A 24,668-nucleotide genomic window follows, 5' to 3' on the forward strand; every position below is an offset into this window, starting at 1 on the left:
TTCGTTCATATCTCGTTCTAGCTAAAACGGTGTTCTATACCGACCATTCTGCTCTTAGATATCTATTTTCGAAACAAGATGCCAAACCACGATTAATCCGTTGGATCTTACTCTTACAAGAGTTCGATATTGAAATCCGAGACAAAAAGGGAGCAGAAAATCTCGCCGCAGATCATCTTTCTCGTCTTGAAAATCCTGAATTAGAAGTTCTAAATGAATCGGCTATACAAGATAACTTTCTTGATGAATATCTTTTGAAGATCGATTATAATGAAATTGCATAGTTTGCAGACTATGCAAACTACTTAGTATCTAGATTCCTTGAAAAAGGGTTGTCGTACCAAAAATGAAAGAAATTCTTTAGTGATATAAAACCCTATTTTTAGGAAGATCCACATTTGTTTAAAAGTTATCCCGATGGAATAATACGCCGATGTGTATTCGAAGATGAAGCTAGTAAAATCTTAAACCATTGTCACACATGACCAACAGGAGGGCATTATGGGCCTCAACTCACAGCAAGAAAAGTCTACGATGCTGGATTTTATTGGCCTACAATTTTCAAAGACGCACACCTTCTTTGTAAATCCTGTGATGCTTGTCAAAGGGCCGAAAAAATAAGTCAACGTGATGAGATGCCACAAAATGTCATTCAAGTATGTGACGTATTTGAAGTTTGGGGTATTGACTTTATGGGTCCATTTCTAAAATCTCATAATAATCTCTACATTCTCGTTGCCATTGATTATGTATCTAAATGGGCGGAAGCACAAGCTTTCCCAACTAACGATGCACGAGTTGTAGTCAACTTCTTAAAACTTTTTTTTGCTAGGTTCAGAACACCGAAAGCTTTAATAAGTGATCGGGGTACTCATTTTTGTAATAATCAACTTGAGAAAGTTCTCAAAAGATATGGAGTAACTCATAAAATCTCAACTGCTTATCATCCACAAACAAGTGGATAAGTTGAAAATACCAACAGAGCATTAAAACGTATTCTAGAGAAAACCGTAGGATCAAATCCGAAGGAATGGTCCATGAAATTGGAGGATGCACTCTGGGCTTTTAGAACCGCCTACAAAACTCCAATTGAAACCACACCTTTTAAACTCGTTTACGGAAAAGTATGTCACCTTCTAGTAGAAATTGAGCACAAAGCATTTTAGGCTTTGAAGACATGTAATCTTGATTTACATGAAGCCGGATGTCTACGATTAAGTCAACTTAACGAATTAGAAGAATTAAGACATGATGCATATGAAAATTCGTTAATCTATAAGGAAAGAACGAAGAAATGGCATGATAAAAGAATCAGAAGTTCAAAAGAATTTAAGGAAGGAGATAAAATCCTTCTTTTCAATTCACGATTCAAACTATTTCTTGGAAAATTGAAATCAAGATGGTTTGGACCATTCATAGTCAAAAGAGTTTTCCCATGCGGAACAGTAGAATTAATAAATTCAAATGAGATTGAATTTAAGGTTAATGGTCACGGAGTTAAACATTACATAGATAATCCAATGGAAGTTAAAGATGAAGTTAATCACAATTTTGACACCACAGCTAACTAAGTGTGGGAAGATTCGAATCTTTTAAGGATAATATGAATTTCTGTTAGAGTTAGATGTTCTGTTTTCATGTAGTTCTCGAAAATGGAATCCGAATGGTCTTTCCCTAGCAGACCCTAAAGAACTAGTCTTCTTCCTCCATTCTAAATTTTTATTTTTTTAGGTTCTACAAGATGAAGAATTCTTTTGATCAGAACCATGGTCTACTACTACACGCAATGATTACTAAACGTAATAATAACATCTTCCCGAGTGAACTGGTATCATTCATAAGAGGAAAAATGGACGAAGTGAGAAAAAAACTCAGGAAAGATTATCATAAGACACATTTTGGTAAAGGAAAATCAAAATCCGCAACAAAAAGAAGAGCATGACACCTTGAAAGATGTCATAAATGCGGAAAATGGTCACACGAAGGTAAATGTTCGAACAATCAAACATATTCAAATACCGAATTTGTTACTCTATGCAGAGAAGGACCGTTCATATGTTTAAAAGAAAAGTTATTGAAAAATTGAGGTTACGCTTATGTAGCTATGGAAAACCAAATCACACGACTCTCCTATGAGTCGGCTAAAGCAGGTCTCTGAGAATTCTATCTCACAGGTAAGTATGTACAGTTTTATTTTTATTTTAAATGCTGAATCGTTCGCTATAAAGTATTAAATTGATATTCAATAAAGTTAGGTATGCGAAACTGAAATTATTGATATCATACAAAAATTTATTACATCACTGCGAAATTTACTATTTATTCATAAGGTATAAATATCTTTAATCAATCAATCTAAAATATTTCAAAAATTCGTCAGGAGTAAAACTAGGTAAAATAGCTGAAATTACTTTACCCAAAAGAGAGGCGTATATTTTTGATAATATTTGATTGATTAAAGTGGGATAAAAGACCAAAAAGATTTTTAATTTTAATTTTTACCTTGTTTTTAAATTAATATTAAATTATTATTGGAAATTTTTAAAACCAATATATTTAAGTTTTTAAATATTTTAAAAATTAATATTTTTAATATAAGTTTGTAAAATTAATGTATATAAATATTATTAATATTTATATGAAATTTTAATATGCATTTTAAAATTTAAGTTTGGTGTGAATTTAAAAACAAAAATGTACTTTATTTCATTAAGTTAAAAATTTGATATTTAAAATTCGTCGTGAGTTGAAAACTAGGTCATTGAACCGAAATTGCTTTACCCGAGGGCGGGACGAGAAATTTTATTATCATTATTTTTAATTTTATTGATCTAAAGTATGCCAAAAACATAAAAAAAATCCAAAAACCTTAGCTTTTAAAACAACGCTTTAAAAAGACAAATTTTTAAAATTTTATCGAGGGACGAACTAGGTCAACGTACCGAAACGCCCTCAATATAAAAGGAAACAAAATTTTAAATTTATTTCATTTTTGTTTTTATAAGTCAAAGGTTTTAAAAAAAATATATATATATTTTACCCCATGCGATCGCATGGGATTTTGCCTTACATACCATGCGATCGCATGGCACATAAAAACTGGTCAGGAACAAAAAGCAGTCGCTGGTCTCTGTCTTCACAAAAACACACACACACATACATATGAAAACCCTCCCAAAAACACTCTAAAATTCACCATTTTTCAACCAAATTTCACGAAATTTGTCACAATAATCCGCTATAATCATGTCTTTTCTCAGATGGGGAAGCAGAAAGGTAAAAATTTCACCCCTAAACTCATAAATTTCCTAATTTATGTGATAATTACAAATATTTGTCCTAATTTGATTTTGATAATTTTTAGTGTAATTAGAGTTAAATTGTTAGTATATTATGCTTGTATAACCTAGATTGATGCTATTTAACATGATTTGAAGCCTTAAACTTCAAAATATTTAGAAATATAGGGTTTGTGTTCTTGAGCAATTTGGGGCTTTTTGATATAAACAGGTTATGGCTGATTTTTGTTATGGATTATTGCTAAATTAAGCAGTGTAACATGTTTAGGTAGCTATTGATCCAAACTTTGATCCTAAACATGATTTTTGAACATCAAAGTGGACTTTTTAAGTCTAAAATTCATGAACTTGATTATTTTGATGTAATTGCCATTTGAAACTTGTTTAATTACTAGTAATGGTTATTTTAACATGTTATTTGAGTTGAATGCTTATGAACTTTGTATACATTTTCATATATGCTTATTTGAAAAATTGTAGAATTGATAAAAATATGAAAATGAGTATAAGTTTAATATGGATTAAACATGTTATTGTAATTGTTTTAATTTGTTATTTTACTAACACTAATGCATATTTGGATGCACAAATTTTGTGTTTAATGTGTTTTGCAGAAAAATACAGATACGGATGGTGTATCATCGTCTAAGCAACCTGATCCGGAACCACAACCAGAGATGCAATATCACGAACCGGAGCAACAACAGGAACAACAACAACAACATTATGATCAACACGTGCCATACTATGAGCCGGAGCCACAATTTTTTACCTCCTACGTAGTATTTTCCGTTCACCATGTAATAGAACACTCGAGAATTCATGAAGAGGAGTTACACCCCAATCTAAGGTTTAATAGAAGTTGGAGAGATTACCCGACGTACCAAAGTAACAAATTTAAGCTTTGGACTAAAAATGTAGAGGTATCAAGAGTAATAGATTGGGAGCCTTTGGTAAGGGTCCACCTAGCTAACTCAGTTAGGCAGCATCTAATCCAAAGGTATGGCAGCTCTTCTTTTACTGATTGATAATGTTTATTTACCACTCGTAGGCCTGTATATAAGGAGTGGTGTGTTGAGCTAATGAGTACTATAGCCTTAAATAAGGATGTAGATAGGTTAGATGATAAGACTTTTCTTAGGTTTTTACTTGGGGGTGAAGGTATTTCGTATGCCCGAGAGACATATTAAATTAATGTGGCTAATGTGTTATGATCCAAGTCGGGTCATACCCAATAACAAGCTTACCGACACTTTATATGTATTTAATCTTAACGATTGGGTCGTTAAATAAATACGCGACACTTGAATTTTAGAAAATGGATTTTCTAAAATATAATCACTTGAGATAATTTACATTTAATTTTTTATAAGTTTAAATAATTGTAATGTGTTATATTTTATAAAAGGGTTTATAAAACTTGCAAGTAACATTAATGATTACATGGTTTATTATAAGTTTATAAAAAACTAGTGTGATTATAAAAGGGATGTATGGGGTGGCGGTTTTGGGAGTCCCATGAAAACCTCCCATGCTTATTTCGTTTGGTACTTTTGAGGTCACAACTCCTAGGTTCATGCTCAACAAGTACCAAGGTATTGACTCATTAACTTGCAAGTAACACACATCAAAATAAGCTAGAAAATTCTGCTCTCTCCCACACATTCTGGCCGTGAGTTTCAGCTGTAAGGAGAGGGTTATTCTAGTTAATTTTCAAGTCAAATTCAAGTGTCAATAAATCCTAACCATAGTATTAGGTGTTGGGCAAAAGTTTGGGGTATTATCTCTTGAGGTTTCATAGTTTTGAGGCTTCACTCATCATCATTCTTTCAACTAGCTGTTGTCCAGAAAATTGGGTGTAAAATGAAAGGGTTTTGAGCTTATTCAAAGGTGATTAAGGGTCATAATACCTAACAAGTTTAACGGTAGTGTTGATACACAATAGCTTGAGGTTCTACACAATTGTTCACCATCTTTGTCATTTGAAATAACCCTCAACTAGCTTGAGGAGGTAAATATATCTTTTCTACTTGTTATATTTGCAAGCATTTATCCAAGACTTGATGTTATCATGGAATTTAACTTAATAGCTTATCATGTTAACAAGAACTTTACATAATGCTTCCGCTTGTTCTAACTACATTAAATTGGTTTAATGATCAAGTTAACTATAAGAACATGTTGTTTATGAAACTTGTTAAATTCCATCAATGGTATCTAGAGCCGAGGTCTATGGATTATGCTTCTTATTTGATCTTTAAACCCATTAAATTTGCATTCTAAGTACATGCATGAAAATGGAATGCAAAAATTTTTGGGTTTGGGAGGGTTGCTATGGTTGGGAGATTTCTAAGGGGTTCCAAAAGGGTTTGGAACTTGCAAATTGGTCATATTTGGTTGTATGTTGTTGTTCACGATCTAGCCAAGACCTTGTGTTTGAATGGATATTTGTTTGGTTTATTTATTATTTTGATATGGTAGTAATATTCATTCAATTTGGTTTGTAAAATTAATTATTCATTTGGTATGTAATATTAATTTTGGTTATGTAATTTATTTTATATTTGGTATGTAAAATAGATTAGGTTGTATTTTCATTTTTTAGAAAAATGTATTAGGATATATTTTGTAAAAATGAAGATGCAAGATGATGACTTGAAGAACATAAGAAGGAGCATTTGGATGCAAGATTAAGTGGTAGATTTAAAATCTCCTACTTTGTATTATAACCCCTTAACCGGTGACATTTGTTTTCGGCTAAACAAATGTCTACCAAAATGGTTTGATTGTGAACACATTAGTTTTGCATGCATGGTTGTATATTGTGTTTGTATGTTTGGTTACTACAAGTTAATCACAAGTTAATAAAAAGCAAAATGACAATTTAATTGGTTATATTAGACATTATTAATGACATGCAAAATGACGATTTAATTGGTTAAATTAAAAATGGCAATAGGACATTAATAAATGGTTATTAAGAACATTAAAAGGATTATAATAAATGGTTATTGAATCACATATATAAAATGGTTTATATCAAGTAATTGACTAAATTACAAGACATGAAAATGGTTTTTCATAAGTACCATACACTAAATGCATGTTGGTGTATGGCATAAAAGTTTTCTTAAACTAGAAATTATGGAAACTTAAAATCCCTTTAATTGACAAGGCAAACAAGTTAAAATGCCATCCTTTTATGTGACACTTAAAAATATTAGGGAACTCATAATGGGATAAAGGTCACCTAATCGTTATGAGCAAACTAATATGATTAAGGTGAATTTCGCACACTTGTGGGATAAAGGTCACCTAACCACTTGTATGTTAAATTTACATGTTTACACAAGTAGGACGACTTGATTTGAGAATCATGAACTTAGGGTCACCGAAGCATGAGGAACAAATAGGCGTTGATGGGATAAATATGCCATGTAAAAGGATTGCATGATCCCATAACTTAGAAGTTGCAAAAGGATTGCAATTGTCATACAATGACTACCTAGCTAAATCAAATGACGGGATAAAGGTCACCTAACCGAAATTTGGTTTACCGTTGGATTCTAAAAATTTAATAAATATCAATTGGATTTAAAGGGTATTGATTGTTAAATTAAAATTAATACTTAAACGACTTTGTTAAATTTTGTAGATGGCCGCCAATAACAACAACATTCCAAACGCACCAATCAACTTTAACAACCTATCGTTGAGGTCCATCCTCGAAAAGGAAAAACTCAACCATACGAACTTCATGGATTGGTTTCGCAATCTAAGAATTGTCCTCAAACTAGAGGATAGGGCGTATGTGTTGGAAGACCTCATTCCCGATCAACCGGATGAGGATGATACGGAAGGCATGGCTTATTGGGAGAAATATTGCACCGAGTCGGTGCAAGTTTCTTGCCTCATGCTTGGGACTATGATACCCGAACTCCAAAAGGATTTTGAGCATCATAGTGCATATGACATGATCACACAGTTGAAGGAGATGTTCCTTCAATAAGCTCATGTCGAGCGCTTCGAAACGGTTCGAGCGCTTCATGCATGTCGGATGGACGACTCCCAATCCGTTTCATCTTATGTCCTTAAGATGAAAAGCCTAATTGATCGAGCGAACCGTCTAAACTGCAACGTGTCTAATGAATTAGCCATGGACCTTATCCTTAATTCCTTGTCAAAGAGGTTTGACACATTTGTAATGAATTACAACATGAATGGATGGGATAAGAGCATTGGCGAATTACACGCCATGCTTAAGACGCCAGAAGTGATGTGTGCGAGGTGGTGTATAAAATAGTTATATTTTTACTACAAAATACTATTAAATACGATACAATTTTACACAAGTGATTTATTTATTTATAGAGTGGATATACCTAAACCTTGCTACAACACTTATAGGCAGTGTACCTAATCATACAGTAGTGCAGTTTTTAGTAAGTCTGGTTCGTCCACTGGGAACTCGCCAAGTTTAACGCTATATTTTTAACTTATAATTGTAAAAATACAAAAATATATATAAGTAGTATTATTATTATAAAAGGGGGTTTTTACCGTTTAATGACCGGTTTGTCGATTCTTAAAACTTTAGTCGCAGTTAAAACCTAATGTAAAATATTAAAAATAAATATAACTTAATTTTAAGCGTAAAGTAAATAACGATAATGAAATTGGGATAAATAAAAGTGCGATAAATAAAATTGCGATAATAAAAAGGTACGATAATTAAAAGTGCAATTAAATACAATGACAATAAATAAAAGTGCGATAATTAAAAGTGCAATTAAATATGAAATAAAGAAATTATGCTTATTTAAACTTCCGTAATCATGATGTTCGACGTGTTGTTTTTAGTTTATTCTCATGGGTTAATTGTCCTTTGTCCTGGATTATTCGATATGTCCATACGGATTTGTCCATAATAGTCCATCAGTCATAATCATAAAGTGCGAGAGTCTTTGTCAAATTATTCTTATTCCCGAAGTCAAATATTCCAACTAATTGGGGATTCGAATTGTAACAAGGTCTTAATACTTTGTTTAATGAATACACCAGATTATCGACTGCGTGTAAACCAAGGTTTTACTACTTTGTTAACAATTACACCAATTACCCTTGAATGTAATCCACCCCTGTTTCAACAAGTCTATTAACTATTAATCCAGTTCCGTGTCCGGTTAAATGAACAATTATTGGTATTTATAGATATCCCGCCCACCGTACCCAGTTAAGCGTATGTGGTTATATATAAATACGTCAAATTATAAGTCTATATATTAAATTAATGAGGTATCGTTTAGTTAATATAAAGCCTATTAATAGCCCATAATCTAATTTCCACAAGTGTCATTCTTTTATCCAAACCCCAATTATGGTCCAAAGCCCAATTACCCAATTTTAATATTTAGTCCAACATCACGATTACTTCGGCATTAAATAAGCATAATAATAACTTAGTTACGAGACATTAATTTAAAAAGGTTGAACATAACTTACAATGATTAATAATAGCGTAGCGTTACACGGACAGAATTTCGACTTACACCCTTACAACATTCACTAACATACCCTTATTATTAGAATTAAAATTAAAATTAAAATTATATTATAAATATAAATATATATACGAGTGAGAGATGAAAGGAAAAAGATATATAAAACTTGCTCAAAATCGCAAAATTTATAGGCATGTGGCCTGATTTTTTTGGGTCATGCGACCGCATGAAAATCCCTCTTCCTGGCCATGCGATCGCATGGCCAGCTGGGACAGCTCAACTTTGGTTGTTTTCTAGCTTGTCGACGTTATTTTTAAATATATATAATATATAAATAATTTATATAATTATTTAAATATTATATTATATTCTTGTGCATAGTTGACTCATAATTTTAGGTCCGTCGCGTCGAGCGTTGAGAGTTGACTTTGGTCCCGGTTCTGGATTTTCGAACGTCCTTGCGTACAATTTAATATCTTGTATTTTGCGTTTCGCGTCTTGTACTCTTGTAATTTTTAGACGTTTCCCATCAATAATTTGAACCACTTGGATTGTACTTTGTACTTTTGAGCTTTTTGGTCGTTTGCGTCTTCAATTCGTCGAATCTGTCTTTTGTCTTCACCTTTTATTATTTAAACGAATATCACTTGTAAATAGAACAATTGCAACTAAAAGCTTGTCTTTCTTGAGGGATAATGCTATGAAATATATGTTCGTTTTTAGCATTCTCAAGAAGCGAGCATGGGTAAAAGGGCTTCACCCTTGTTTATGATCAATGAAGGCGGGTCCAAAAACAATAACACTTCTAAGTCAAAGGTGGCTAAGAGGAAAGGACCCACCTACCAAGGCAAGGGCAAGGGAAAGGGGAAGATGGTTACTGTAGTGACCCGAACTTTTCCATATTTATATATATTAATTGAGATTGATATTTACATGATTAAATGTTTCCAACATGTTAAGCAATCAAACTTGTTAAGACTTGATTAATTGAAATATGTTTCATATAGACAATTGACCACCCAAGTTGACCGGTGATTCACGAACGTTAAAACTTGTAAAAACTATATGATGACATATATATGGATATATATATAGTTAACATGATACTATGATAAGTAAACATATCATTAAGTATATTAACAATGAACTACATATGTAAAAACAAGACTACTAACTTAATGATTTTTAAACGAGACATATATGTAACGATTATCGTTGTAAAGACATTTAATGTATATATATCATATTAAGAGATATTCATACATGATAATATCATGATAATATAATAATTTAAAATCTCATTTGATATTATAAACATTGGGTTAACAACATTTAACAAGATCGTCAACCTAAAGGTTTCAAAACAACACTTACATGTAACGACTAACGATGACTTAACGACTCAGTTAAAATGTATATACATGTAGTGTTTTAATATGTATTTATACACTTTTGAAAGACTTCAATACACTTATCAAAATACTTCTACTTAACAAAAATGCTTACAATTACATCCTCGTTCAGTTTCATCAACAATTCTACTCGTATGCACCCGTATTCGTACTCGTACAATACACAGCTTTTAGATGTATGTACTATTGGTATATACACTCCAATGATCAGCTCTTAGCAGCCCATGTGAGTCACCTAACACATGTGGGAACCATCATTTGGCAACTAGCATGAAATATCTCATAAAATTACAAAAATATGAGTAATCATTCATGACTTATTTACATGAAAACAAAATTACATATCCTTTATATCTAATCCATACACCAACGACCAAAAACACCTACAAACACTTTCATTCTTCAATTTTCTTCATCTAATTGATCTCTCTCAAGTTCTATCTTCAAGTTCTAAGTGTTCTTCATAAATTCCAAAAGTTCTAGTTTCATAAAATCAAGAATACTTTCAAGTTTGCTAGCTCACTTCCAATCTTGTAAGGTGATCATCCAACCTCAAGAAATCTTTGTTTCTTACAGTAGGTTATCATTCTAATACAAGAACTTCGAGCCATCCAAGGATCCATTGAAGCTAGATCCATTTTTCTCTTTTCCAGTAGGTTTATCCAAGGAACTTAAGGTAGTAATGATGTTCATAACATCATTCGATTCATACATATAAAGCTATCTTATTCGAAGGTTTAAACTTGTAATCACTAGAACATAGTTTAGTTAATTCTAAACTTGTTCGCAAACAAAAGTTAATCCTTCTAACTTGAATTTTAAAATCAACTAAATGCATGTTCTATATCTATATGATATGCTAACTTAATGATTTAAAACCTGGAAATACGAAAAACACCGTAAAACCGGATTTACGCCGTCGTAGTAACACCGCGGGCTGTTTTGGGTTAGTTAATTAAAAACTATGATAAACTTTGATTTTAAAGTTGTTATTCTGAGAAAATGATTTTTATTATGAACATGAAACTATATCCAAAAATTATGGTTAAACTCAAAGTGGAAGTATGTTTTCTAAAATGGTCATCTAGACGTCGTTCTTTCGACTGAAATGACTACCTTTACAAAAACGACTTGTAACTTATTTTTCTGACTAGAAACCTATACTTTTTTTGTTTAGATTCATAAAATAGAGTTCAATATGAAACCATAGCAATTTGATTCACTCAAAACGGATTTAAAATGAAGAAGTTATGGGTAAAACAAGATTGGATAATTTTTCTCATTTTAGCTACGTGAAAATTGGTAACAAATCTATTCCAACCATAACTTAATCAACTTGTATTGTATATTATGTAATCTTGAGATACCATAGACACGTATACAATGTTTCGACCGATCATGTCGACACATCTATATATATTTCGGAACAACCATAGACACTCTATATGTGAATGTTGGAGTTAGCTATACAGGGTTGAGGTTGATTCCAAAATATATATAGTTTGAGTTGTGATCAATACTGAGATACGTATACACTGGGTCGTGGATTGATTCAAGATAATATTTATCGATTTATTTCTGTACATCTAACTGTGGACAACTAGTTATAGGTTACTAACGAGGACAGCTGACTTAATAAACTTAAAACATCAAAATATATTAAAAGTGTTGTAAATATATTTTGAACATACTTTAATATATATGTATATATTGTTATAGGTTCGTGAATCAACAGTGGCCAAGTCTTACTTCCCGATGAAGTAAAAATCTGTGAAAGTGAGTTATAGTCCCACTTTTAAAATCTAATATTTTTGGGATGAGAATACATGCAGGTTTTATAAATGATTTACAAAATAGACACAAGTACGTGAAACTACATTCTATGGTTGAATTATCGAAATCGAATATGCCCCTTTTTATTAAGTCTGGTAATCTAAGAATTAGGGAACAGACACCCTAATTGACGCGAATCCTAAAGATAGATCTATTAGGCCTAACAAACCCCATCCAAAGTACCGGATGCTTTAGTACTTCGAAATTTATATCATATCCGAAGGGTGTCCCGGAATGATGGGGATATTCTTATATATGCATCTTGTTATTGTCGGTTACCAGGTGTTCACCATATGAATGATTTTTATCTCTATGTATGGGATGTGTATTGAAATATGAAATCTTGTGGTCTATTGTTACGATTTGATATATATAGGTTAAACCTATAACTCACCAACATTTTTGTTGACGTTTAAAGCATGTTTATTCTCAGGTGAATATTAAGAGCTTCCGCTGTTGCATACTAAAATAAGGACAAGATTTGGAGTCCATGTTTGTATGATATTGTGTAAAAACTGCATTCAAGAAACTGATTTCGATGTAACATATTTGTATTGTAAACCATTATGTAATGGTCGTGTGTAAACAGGATATTTTAGATTATCATTATTTGATAATCTATGTAAAGCTTTTTAAACCTTTATTTATGAAATAAAGGTTATGGTTTGTTTTAAAAACGAATGCAGTCTTTGAAAAACGTCTCATATAGAGGTCAAAACCTCGCAACGAAATCAATTAATATGGAACGTTTTTAATCAATAAGAACGGGACATTTCAGTTGGTATCCGAGCGTTGGTCTTAGAGAACCAGAATTTTTCATTAGTGAGTCTTATCGAGTTTGTTAGGATGCATTAGTGAGTCTGGACATCGACCGTGTTTACTTGAAAAATGATTGCTTAACAAATTTTGTTGGAAACTATATATTGTTAACATGTGAATATTATGTGATATATTAATCTCTTAACGCGTTTGATATTATGTGATAGATGTCTACCTCTAGAACAAGTCTCATTGACTCACCTAATAATAATGAAGAGTCAAATGTAAATTGGAATGATTCGTGGACTGATTCACAAGTTCCCGAAGAGGAACCGGAAGAAGAGTCGGAACCGGAAGAAGAATCGGAACCGGAAGAAGAATCGGAACCGGATGAAGAAATAGAACCGGTGGGGGAAATAATAAAATGGTTAAGTAAAAGAAAATCCTCAACCAACCGACCAAGGTTAATTATGGTCAATGGTGTTTCCGCCAAGGAAGCAAAATATTGGGAGGATTACCAATTCTCCGATGAATCGGATTCCGACGAGAATTCCAATGATGTTATAGAAATTACCCCAACTGAATTTAAAAAGGCAAAAGAAAATAATAAGGGAAAGGGCATAAAAATAGAGAAATCTAATTCCAACCCCGATGAACTTTATATGTATCGTCAACGCCCGAAGTCCTTAAGTTGTAACAATGACCCGGGAACCTCTAAACCACCAGGTTTTTCTAAACCAATGTGGACAACGACGGCTCGTATTAGGGGAACATCATATATCCCTAGAAACTTGGCAAAACGAACCAAAACCGAAGAAGAAGAAACGAGCGAGTCGGAATAAGATAGTTGTATTCGTGTGGTGTAATATATGTAATATAGTGTTCTTATGCTTTATGATATATGTAAAAATTGCTTGTATTAATAAGTATTTTTTTATGAATCTAACTCTTGTCTATTTTACAGTTTAAAAACACAAAATGGATAGACAACCCAATATTTTAAGAGACCTACCCGGAGACATGATTGATGAAATCTTGTCTAGAGTCGGCCAGAATTCCTTGGCACAACTATTTAAGGCGAGATCAGTTTGTAAGACATTCGAAGAACGTTCCAAGAATGTCTTGGTTTATAAGAGACTTTCGTTTGAAAGATGGGGGATATCACATTGGGAAACCCATAAGTTACGATGTGTTTACTTTGACGCATATATTGCGGGGAACCCAAATGCTATTTTACGCAACGGGTTAAGAAATTATTTTGACTCAATATATCCGAATATTGGACTTCGTGATTTAGAAAAAGCGGCTAACATGCAACATAAAGAAGCATGTTATGCTTACGGATTAGTAATGTTCGCTTCTCACCAAAGTGAGAACAAGAACATCGGGCTACAACTATTAAACAAAACGTTTCCACAAGTGACGGAGTCGGTAATTGGGGTAAGAAATGAGGTTTTTAGATTATTACGGGACTGTTGGACATTACGTAACCCTCGTCCCTTTGACGACGTTACAACACGCTGTCTTATCAACGGCCATAACGGTTATGTTGCACAAGACCAAGGATGGGAAGTAGTCCTAGTAAAACCAGAATGCATGACTTGTTTCTGGACGTATGAATTACGTGTCTTTATTGCCTTTGCTGAACGACTTGTGTACTAGCTAGAATTATCTTCACAACTATCTTGTATCAAAGTTATTGTGTGCTATATTTCATGCTTTATGTAAAATAAGCGGTATTGTAAGTTTGTAAAATATTGTATAAAAGTTTGAACGCGAAATATTATTATAATCAGTTTTTCATATAGAATTGTAGTAGTTGAATTGTATATTAGCTACTAAGTATGAACTTAACGGGTAGGTACTACCCGAATTTAAACTTATAAAACGCTAATATGAAGAAAAAGCTTTTATAAATGAGTTCATATTATGCTACGAAATACTATTAACTACTCTTAATATTCTGTATGATTAACTTGTTCCATTTAACTATTTTGAAGGAAATGGCACCGACTACTCGACACACCGTGAATATGAATGAAGTGGAATTCCGTACTTTTCTAGCTTCAAACATAGCCGCAGTACAGGCTGCGCTACATACCAACAATAACCTTGGATCTAGCAGTACAGGAAATCGTTTAGGATGCACCTACAAAGAATTCACTGCCTGCAAACCTTTGGAATTTGATGGAACCGAAGGACCGATCGGATTGAAACGGTGGACCGAGAAGGTCGAATCGGTGTTTGCCATAAGTAAGTGTACTGAAGAGGACAAAGTAAAGTACGCTACGCATACCTTCACAGGTTCTGCGTTAACATGGTGGAATACCTATCTAGAGCAAGTGGGACAAGACGATGCGTACGCACTACCGTGGTCAGCATTCAAGCACTTGATGAACGAGAAGTACCGTCCCAGAACCGAGGTCAATAAGCTCAAGACAGAACTTAGAGGGTTACGAACCCAAGGATTTGATATTACCACGTACGAAAGACGATTCACAGAATTGTGCCTATTGTGTCCGAGAGCATTCGAAGATGAGGAAGAGAAGATCGACGCGTTTGTGAAAGGATTACCGGAAAGAATCCAAGAAGATATAAGTTCACACGAGCCCGCCTCCATACAACAGGCATGTAGAATGGCTCACAAACTCGTGAACCAAATTGAAGAAAGAATTAAAGAACAGACTGCTGAAGAGGCCAATGTGAAGCAAGTCAAAAGAAAGTGGGAGGAAAACGGTGATAAGAATCACCAATACAACAACAACAGCAATTACAACAATAATCGCAACAATTATCCCAACAATCGCAACATCAATCGCAACTACAACAAACGGCCCAACAACAACAACAACAACAACAACAACAACAGCAACTACAACAATCATCCCAACAACAATAATAACCGCAACAACAACAACAATCAGAAGCAGCTATGCCAAAGGTGTGAAAAGAATCACTCGGGGTTCTGCACCAAATTTTGCAACAAGTGTAAAATAAATGGTCATAGCGCGGCGAAGTGTGAGGTCTACGGACCAGGGGTTAATAGAACGAAAGGAACAAATGGTGTCGGAACGAGTAATGGCGGAGCAAGTAGTGTCGGAGCAAGTTATGCCAATGTAGTTTGTTATAAATGTGGAAAACCGGGCCACATTATTAGAAATTGCCCCAACCAGGAGAACACGAATGGACAAGGCCGTGGAAGAGTTTTCAATATTAATGCGGCAGAGGCACAGGAAGACCCGGAGCTTGTTACGGGTACGTTTCTTATTGACAATAAATCTGCTTACGTTTTATTTGATTCGGGTGCGGATAGAAGCTATATGAGTAGAGATTTTTGTGCTAAATTAAGTTGTCCATTGACGCCTTTGGATAGTAAATTTTTACTCGAATTAGCAAATGGTAAATTAATTTCAGCAGATAATATATGTCGGAATCGAGAAATTAAACTGGTTAGCGAAACATTTAAGATTGATTTGATACCAGTAGAGTTAGGGAGTTTTGATGTGATAATCGGTATGGACTGGTTGAAAGAAGTGAAAGCGGAGATCGTTTGTTACAAAAATGCAATTCGCATTATACGAGAAAAAGGAAAACCCTTAATGGTGTACGGAGAAAAGGGCAACACGAAGAGCATCAATGATGTTCCCGTCGCAAAAGAATTTCCTGATGTATTTCCGAAAGAATTACCGGGATTACCCCCACATCGATCCGTTGAATTTCAAATAGATCTTGTACCAGGAGCTGCACCAATAGCTCGTGCTCCTTATAGACTCGCACCCAGCGAGATGAAAGAACTACAAAGCCAATTACAAGAACTTTTAGAGCGTGGTTTCATTCGACCAAGCACATCACCGTGGGGATCTCCTGTTTTGTTTGTCAAGAAGAAAGATGGTACATTCAGGTTGTGTATCGACTACCGAGAGTTGAACAAACTTACCATCAAGAACCGCTACCCACTACCGAGAATCGATGACTTATTTGATCAACTACAAGGCTCGTCTGTTTATTCAAAGATTGACTTACGTTCCGGGTATCATCAAATGCGGGTGAAAGAAGATGATATTCCAAAGACTGCTTTCAGAACACGTTACGGTCATTACGAGTTTATGGTCATGCCGTTTGGTTTAACTAATGCACCAGCTGTGTTCATGGACCTTATGAACCGAGTGTGTGGACCATACCTTGATAAGTTTGTCATTGTTTTCATTGATGACATACTTATTTACTCAAAGAATGACCAAGAACACGGTGAACATTTGAGAAAGGTGTTAGAAGTATTGAGGAAGGAAGAATTGTACGCTAAGTTTTCAAAGTGTGCATTTTAGTTGGAAGAAGTTCAATTCCTCGGTCACATAGTGAACAAAGAAGGTATTAAGGTGGATCCGGCAAAGATAGAAACTGTTGAAAAGTGGGAAACCCCGAAAACTCCGAAACACATACGCCAGTTTTTAGGACTAGCTGGTTACTACAGAAGGTTCATCCAAGACTTTTCCAGAATAGCAAAACCCTTGACTGCATTAACGCATAAAGGGAAGAAATTTGAATGGAATGATGAACAAGAGAAAGCGTTTCATTTATTGAAGAAAAAGCTAACTACGGCACCTATATTGTCATTGCCTGAAGGGAATGATGATTTTGTGATTTATTGTGATGCATCAAAGCAAGGTCTCGGTTGTGTATTAATGCAACGAACGAAGGTGATTGCTTATGCGTCTAGACAATTGAAGATTCACGAACAAAATTATACGACGCATGATTTGGAATTAGGCGCGGTTGTTTTTGCATTAAAGACTTGGAGGCACTACTTATATAGGGTCAAAAGTATTATATATACCGACCACAAAAGTTTTCAACACATATTTAATCAGAAACAACTGAATATGAGGCAGCGTAGGTGGATTGAATTATTGAATGATTACGACTTTGAGATTCGTTACCACCCGGGAAAGGCAAATGTGGTAGCCGATGCCTTGAGCAGGAAGGACAGAGAACCCATTCGAGTAAAATCTATGAATATAATGATTCATAATAACATTACTACTCAAATAAAGGAGGCGCAACAAGGAGTTTTAAAAGAGGGAAATTTAAAGGATGAAATACCCAAAGGATCGGAGAAGCATCTTAATATTCGGGAAGACGGAACCCGGTATAGGGCTGAAAGGATTTGGGTACCAAAATTTGGAGATATGAGAGAAATGGTACTTAGAGAAGCTCATAAAACCAGATACTCAATACATCCTGGAACGGGGAAGATGTACAAGGATCTCAAGAAACATTTTTGGTGGCCGGGTATGAAAGCCGATGTTGCTAAATACGTAGGAGAATGTTTGACGTGTTCTAAGGTCAAAGCTGAGCATCAGAAACCATCAGGTCTACTTCAACAACCCGAAATCCCGGAATGGAAATGGGAAAACATTACCATGGATTTCATCACTAAATTGCCAAGGACTGCAAGTGGTTTTGATACTATTTGGGTAATAGTTGATCGTCTCACCAAATCAGCACACTTCCTACCAATAAGAGAAGATGACAAGATGGAGAAGTTAGCACGACTGTATTTGAAGGAAGTCGTCTCCAGACATGGAATACCAATCTCTATTATCTCTGATAGGGATGGCAGATTTATTTCAAGATTCTGGCAGACATTACAGCAAGCATTAGGAACTCGTCTAGACATGAGTACTGCCTATCATCCACAAACTGATAGGCAGAGCGAAAGGACGATACAAATGCTTGAAGACATGCTACGAGCATGTGTTATTGATTTCGGAAACAGTTGGGATCGACATCTACCGTTAGCAGAATTTTCCTACAACAACAGCTACCATTCAAGCATTGAGATGGCGCCGTTTGAAGCACTTTATGGTAGAAAGTGCAGGTCTCCGATTTGTTGGAGTGAAGTGGGGGATAGACAGATTACGGGTCCGGAGATTATACAAGAAACTACCGAGAAGATCATCCAAATTCAACAACGGTTGAAAACCGCCCAAAGTCGACAAAAGAGCTACGCTGACATTAAAAGAAAAGATATAGAATTTGAAATTGGAGAGATGGTCATGCTTAAAGTTGCACCTTGGAAAGGCGTTGTTCGATTTGGTAAACGAGGGAAATTAAATCCAAGGTATATTGGACCATTCAAGATTATTAATCGTATCGGACCAGTAGCTTACCGACTAGAGTTACCTCAACAACTTGCAGCTGTACATAACACTTTCCACGTCTCGAATTTAAAGAAATGTTTTGCTAAAGAAGATCTCACTATTCCGTTAGATGAAATCCAAATCAACGAAAAACTTCAATTCATCGAAGAACCCGTCGAAATAATGGATCGTGAGGTTAAAAGACTTAAGCAAAACAAGATACCAATTGTTAAGGTTCGATGGAATGCTCGTAGAGGACCCGAGTTCACCTGTAGTGACCCGAACTTTTCCATGTTTATATATATTAATTGAGATTGATATTTACATGATTAAATGTTTCCAACATGTTAAGCAATCAAACTTGTTAAGACTTGATTAATTGAAATATGTTTCATATAGACAATTGACCACCCAAGTTGACCGGTGATTCACGAATGTTAAAACTTGTAAAAACTATATGATGACATATATATGGATATATATATAGTTAACATGATACTATGATAAGTAAACATATCATTAAGTATATTAACAATGAACTACATATGTAAAAACAAGACTACTAACTTAATGATTTTTAAACGAGACATATATGTAACGATTATCGTTGTAAAGACATTTAATGTATATATATCATATTAAGAGATATTCATACATGATAATATCATGATAATATAATAATTTAAAATCTCATTTGATATTATAAACATTGGGTTAACAACATTTAACAAGATCGTTAACCTAAAGGTTTCAAAACAACACTTACATGTAACGACTAACGATGACTTAACGACTCAGTTAAAATGTATATACATGTAGTGTTTTAATATGTATTTATACACTTTTGAAAGACTTCAATACACTTATCAAAATACTTCTACTTAACAAAAATGCTTACAATTACATCCTCGTTCAGTTTCATCAACAATTCTACTCGTATGCACCCGTATTCGTACTCGTACAATACACAGCTTTTAGATGTATGTACTATTGGTATATACACTCCAATGATCAGCTCTTAGCAGCCCATGTGAGTCACCTAACACATGTGGGAACCATCATTTGGCAACTAGCATGAAATATCTCATAAAATTACAAAAATATGAGTAATCATTCATGACTTATTTACATGAAAACAAAATTACATATCCTTTATATCTAATCCATACACCAACGACCAAAAACACCTACAAACAATTTCATTCTTCAATTTTCTTCATCTAATTGATCTCTCTCAAGTTCTATCTTCAAGTTCTAAGTGTTCTTCATAAATTCCAAAAGTTCTAGTTTCATAAAATCAAGAATACTTTCAAGTTTGCTAGCTCACTTCCAATCTTGTAAGGTGATCATCCAACCTCAAGAAATCTTTGTTTCTTACAGTAGGTTATCATTCTAATACAAGAACTTCGAGCCATCCAAGGATCCATTGAAGCTAGATCCATTTTTCTCTTTTCCAGTAGGTTTATCCAAGGAACTTAAGGTAGTAATGATGTTCATAACATCATTCGATTCATACATATAAAGCTATCTTATTCGAAGGTTTAAACTTGTAATCACTAGAACATAGTTTAGTTAATTCTAAACTTGTTCGCAAACAAAAGTTAATCCTTCTAACTTGACTTTTAAAATCAACTAAACACATGTTCTATATCTATATGATATGCTAACTTAATGATTTAAAACCTGGAAACACGAAAAACACCGTAAAACCGGATTTACGCCGTCGTAGTAACACCGCGGGCTGTTTTGGGTTAGTTAATTAAAAACTATGATAAACTTTGATTTTAAAGTTGTTATTCTGAGAAAATGATTTTTATTATGAACATGAAACTATATCCAAAAATTATGGTTAAACTCAAAGTGGAAGTATGTTTTCTAAAATGGTCATCTAGACGTCGTTCTTTCGACTGAAATGACTACCTTTACAAAAACGACTTGTAACTTATTTTTCTGACTAGAAACCTATACTTTTTTTGTTTAGATTCATAAAATAGAGTTCAATATGAAACCATAGCAATTTGATTCACTCAAAATGGATTTAAAATGAAGAAGTTATGGGTAAAACAAGATTGGATAATTTTTCTCATTTTAGCTACGTGAAAATTGGTAACAAATCTATTCCAACCATAACTTAATCAACTTGTATTGTATATTATGTAATCTTGAGATACCATAGACACGTATACAATGTTTCGACCTATCATGTCGACACATCTATATATATTTCGGAACAACCATAGACACTCTATATGTGAATGTTGGAGTTAGCTATACAGGGTTGAGGTTGATTCCAAAATATATATAGTTTGAGTTGTGATCAATACTGAGATACGTATACACTGGGTCGTGGATTGATTCAAGATAATATTTATCGATTTATTTCTGTACATCTAACTGTGGACAACTAGTTATAGGTTACTAACGAGGACAGCTGACTTAATAAACTTAAAACATCAAAATATATTAAAAGTGTTGTAAATATATTTTGAACATACTTTAATATATATGTATATATTGTTATAGGTTCGTGAATCAACAGTGGCCAAGTCTTACTTCCCGACGAAGTAAAAATCTGTGAAAGTGAGTTATAGTCCCACTTTTAAAATCTAATATTTTTGGGATGAGAATACATGCAGGTTTTATAAATGATTTACAAAATAGACACAAGTACGTGAAACTACATTCTATGGTTGAATTATCGAAATCGAATATGCCCCTTTTTATTAAGTCTGGTAATCTAAGAATTAGGGAACAGACACCCTAATTGACGCGAATCCTAAAGATAGATCTATTGGGCCTAACAAACCCCATCCAAAGTACCGGATGCTTTAGTACTTCGAAATTTATATCATATCCGAAGGGTGTCCCGGAATGATGGGGATATTCTTATATATGCATCTTGTTATTGTCGGTTACCAGGTGTTCACCATATGAATGATTTTTATCTCTATGTATGGGATGTGTATTGAAATATGAAATCTTGTGGTCTATTGTTACGATTTGATATATATAGGTTAAACCTATAACTCACCAACATTTTTGTTGACGTTTAAAGCATGTTTATTCTCAGGTGAATATTAAGAGCTTCCGCTGTTGCATACTAAAATAAGGACAAGATTTGGAGTCCATGTTTGTATGATATTGTGTAAAAACTGCATTCAAGAAACTGATTTCGATGTAACATATTTGTATTGTAAACCATTATGTAATGGTCGTGTGTAAACAGGATATTTTAGATTATCATTATTTGATAATCTACGTAAAGCTTTTTAAACCTTTATTTATGAAATAAAGGTTATGGTTTGTTTTAAAAACGAATGCAGTCTTTGAAAAACGTCTCATATAGAGGTCAAAACCTCGCAACGAAATCAATTAATATGGAACGTTTTTAATCAATAAGAACGGGACATTTCAGTTACCCCAACCAACAATAACAAGAAACAAAAGATTGCCGGTAAAGCTAACCCCAAGGAAGATCCGTGCTTTGGTTGCGGTGAAATGGGTCACTGGAAACGCAATTACCTAGTCTACCTAAAGGAGTTGAAAGAAAAGAGGGATGCAGGGCAAACCACAGGTAATGTATATATGGTATACCTTGAGCTTAGTATTACTTCTTCTAATACATGGGTATTAGATACAGGATGTGGAACTCACATTTGCAATTCTATGTAGGGGTTCAAAAGAAGTAAACAACAAGCGGGAACATCAAGTCTCTACATGGGAAATGGAGCTAAGGTGCACGTAGTAGCTCAAGGAGACTTTATTTTGAAGCTTCCAAGTGGTTTGGAGCTTATTTTGAAAAATGTTTTGTATGCACCCGATTTATCTCGAAACATTATTTCTGTATCCCATTTGAAACAATGTGGTTTTAATCTTAATTTCATTAATGATGATATCCATGTTTCTTTAGATAATGTGTTCTATTTTAAGGCTTCGCCTTTGAATGGTATTTATGAATTGGTTCATGATGACACATCATACAATAGCTCAATATACCATGCAAACACCAAGAAACTCAAAAGGAATTTGAGTGATTCCTACTTATGGCATTGTCGCCTTGGTCACATAAACAAGAACCGAATGCATACACTTCAAAAGAATGTACTTCTGAAATCAAATGAACTAGACTCGTTTGATGTATGTGAATCTTGTTTACAAGAAAAAATGACTAAAGCACCTTTCAAAGGGACCTATGAAAGGGCTAAGTACTTATTGGAATTACTACATTCGGATGTATGTGGACCCTTTAAGCCCATAACTAGGAATGGTGAAAGATACTTCGTTACTTTCATTGATGACTTTAGTCGTTTCGGATATGTCTACTTATTAAGACACAAGGACGAAACTTTTGAAGCATTCAAGGAATATTAAAACGAAGTACAAAATCAACTCAATAAGACAATCAAGGTACTTCGTACCGATAGAGGAGGTGAATACCTAAGCGATGCTTTCCAAGATCATCTTAAAAGTTGTAGGATTATCTCGCAACTCACTTCTCCTGGAACACCCCAACTTAATGGAGTTTCCGAAAGGAGGAACCGAACCCTAATGGATATGGTTCTATCTATGATGGCTAGAAGCTCATTACCTCTATCATTTTGGGGTTATTGTCTATGCTCCGCGGCTCGTATTCTAAATATGGCCCCAACTAAGAAAGTGGAACAAACTCCTCATGAGATGTGGTTTGAAAAACCTCCATCTCTATCATACTTAAAGGTATGGGGATGTGAAGCTTATCCTAAGCGTTACGTCCCTAATAAGTTGAATGCTCGATCCACGAAGTGTATCTTCATAGGATATCCCAAGGATGATATGGGATACTATTTTTATGATCCTTTCGAGCAGAATGTATTTGTTGCTCGGAACGCTGAATTTCTTGAAACTAAGTTCCTAATGGAAGGTGATAGTGAAAGGAAGATAGATCTTAAAGAGGTTCAAGATCAAGTAGATGATACACAATTGGTTGGCACTAGCACTTAACATGAAAATGTTGAGAGTGATCAAATGGATGATCAAAATACACAAGACGTTCACATATCTGGTAGGATTAGTAATCCTCCTGAGAGATATGGGTTTCTCATGGATGGTTGCTATGTGATTGATTTGGATGAACCAACAAACTACCAAGATGCTTTATCAAGGATTGATAAAGATAAATGGCAGGAAGCCATGAACGCTGAGATGCAATCCATGTATGACAACCAAGTTTGGGAACTTGTTGCACAACCTACTGGCTCAAGGCTAGTTGATTGTAAATGGCTTTTCAAAATGAAAACCGACATACATGGAAACTTGGATACATATAAAGCTAGACTTGTAGCAAAAGGTTTCACTCAAACTCAAGGGGTTGACTATGATGAAACTTTTTCGCCTGTGGCAATGCTAAAGTCTATTAGGATATTACTTGCCATTGCTGCTCATTATGATTATGAAATATGGCAAATGGATGTTAAGACCGCTTTCCTGAATGGACATCTTGAGGAAGATGTCTATATGGTTCAACCTGAAGGTTTTGTTGATCCTAAATATCCTAAAAAGGTATGTAAGTTAAAGAAGTCAATCTACGGATTGAAACAAGCATCTAGAATGTGGAATCATCATTTCAATGAGGAGGCCAAGAAATTTGGCTTTATTAAAAATGGTGATGAAGCTTGTGTATACAAGAAAGCTAGTGGGAGCACTATCATGTTCCTTGTATTATATGTGGATGATATATTATTATTT

Source organism: Rutidosis leptorrhynchoides, chromosome 1, assembly GCF_046630445.1.
Source record: "Rutidosis leptorrhynchoides isolate AG116_Rl617_1_P2 chromosome 1, CSIRO_AGI_Rlap_v1, whole genome shotgun sequence".
NCBI classification, from domain to species: domain Eukaryota; kingdom Viridiplantae; phylum Streptophyta; class Magnoliopsida; order Asterales; family Asteraceae; genus Rutidosis; species Rutidosis leptorrhynchoides.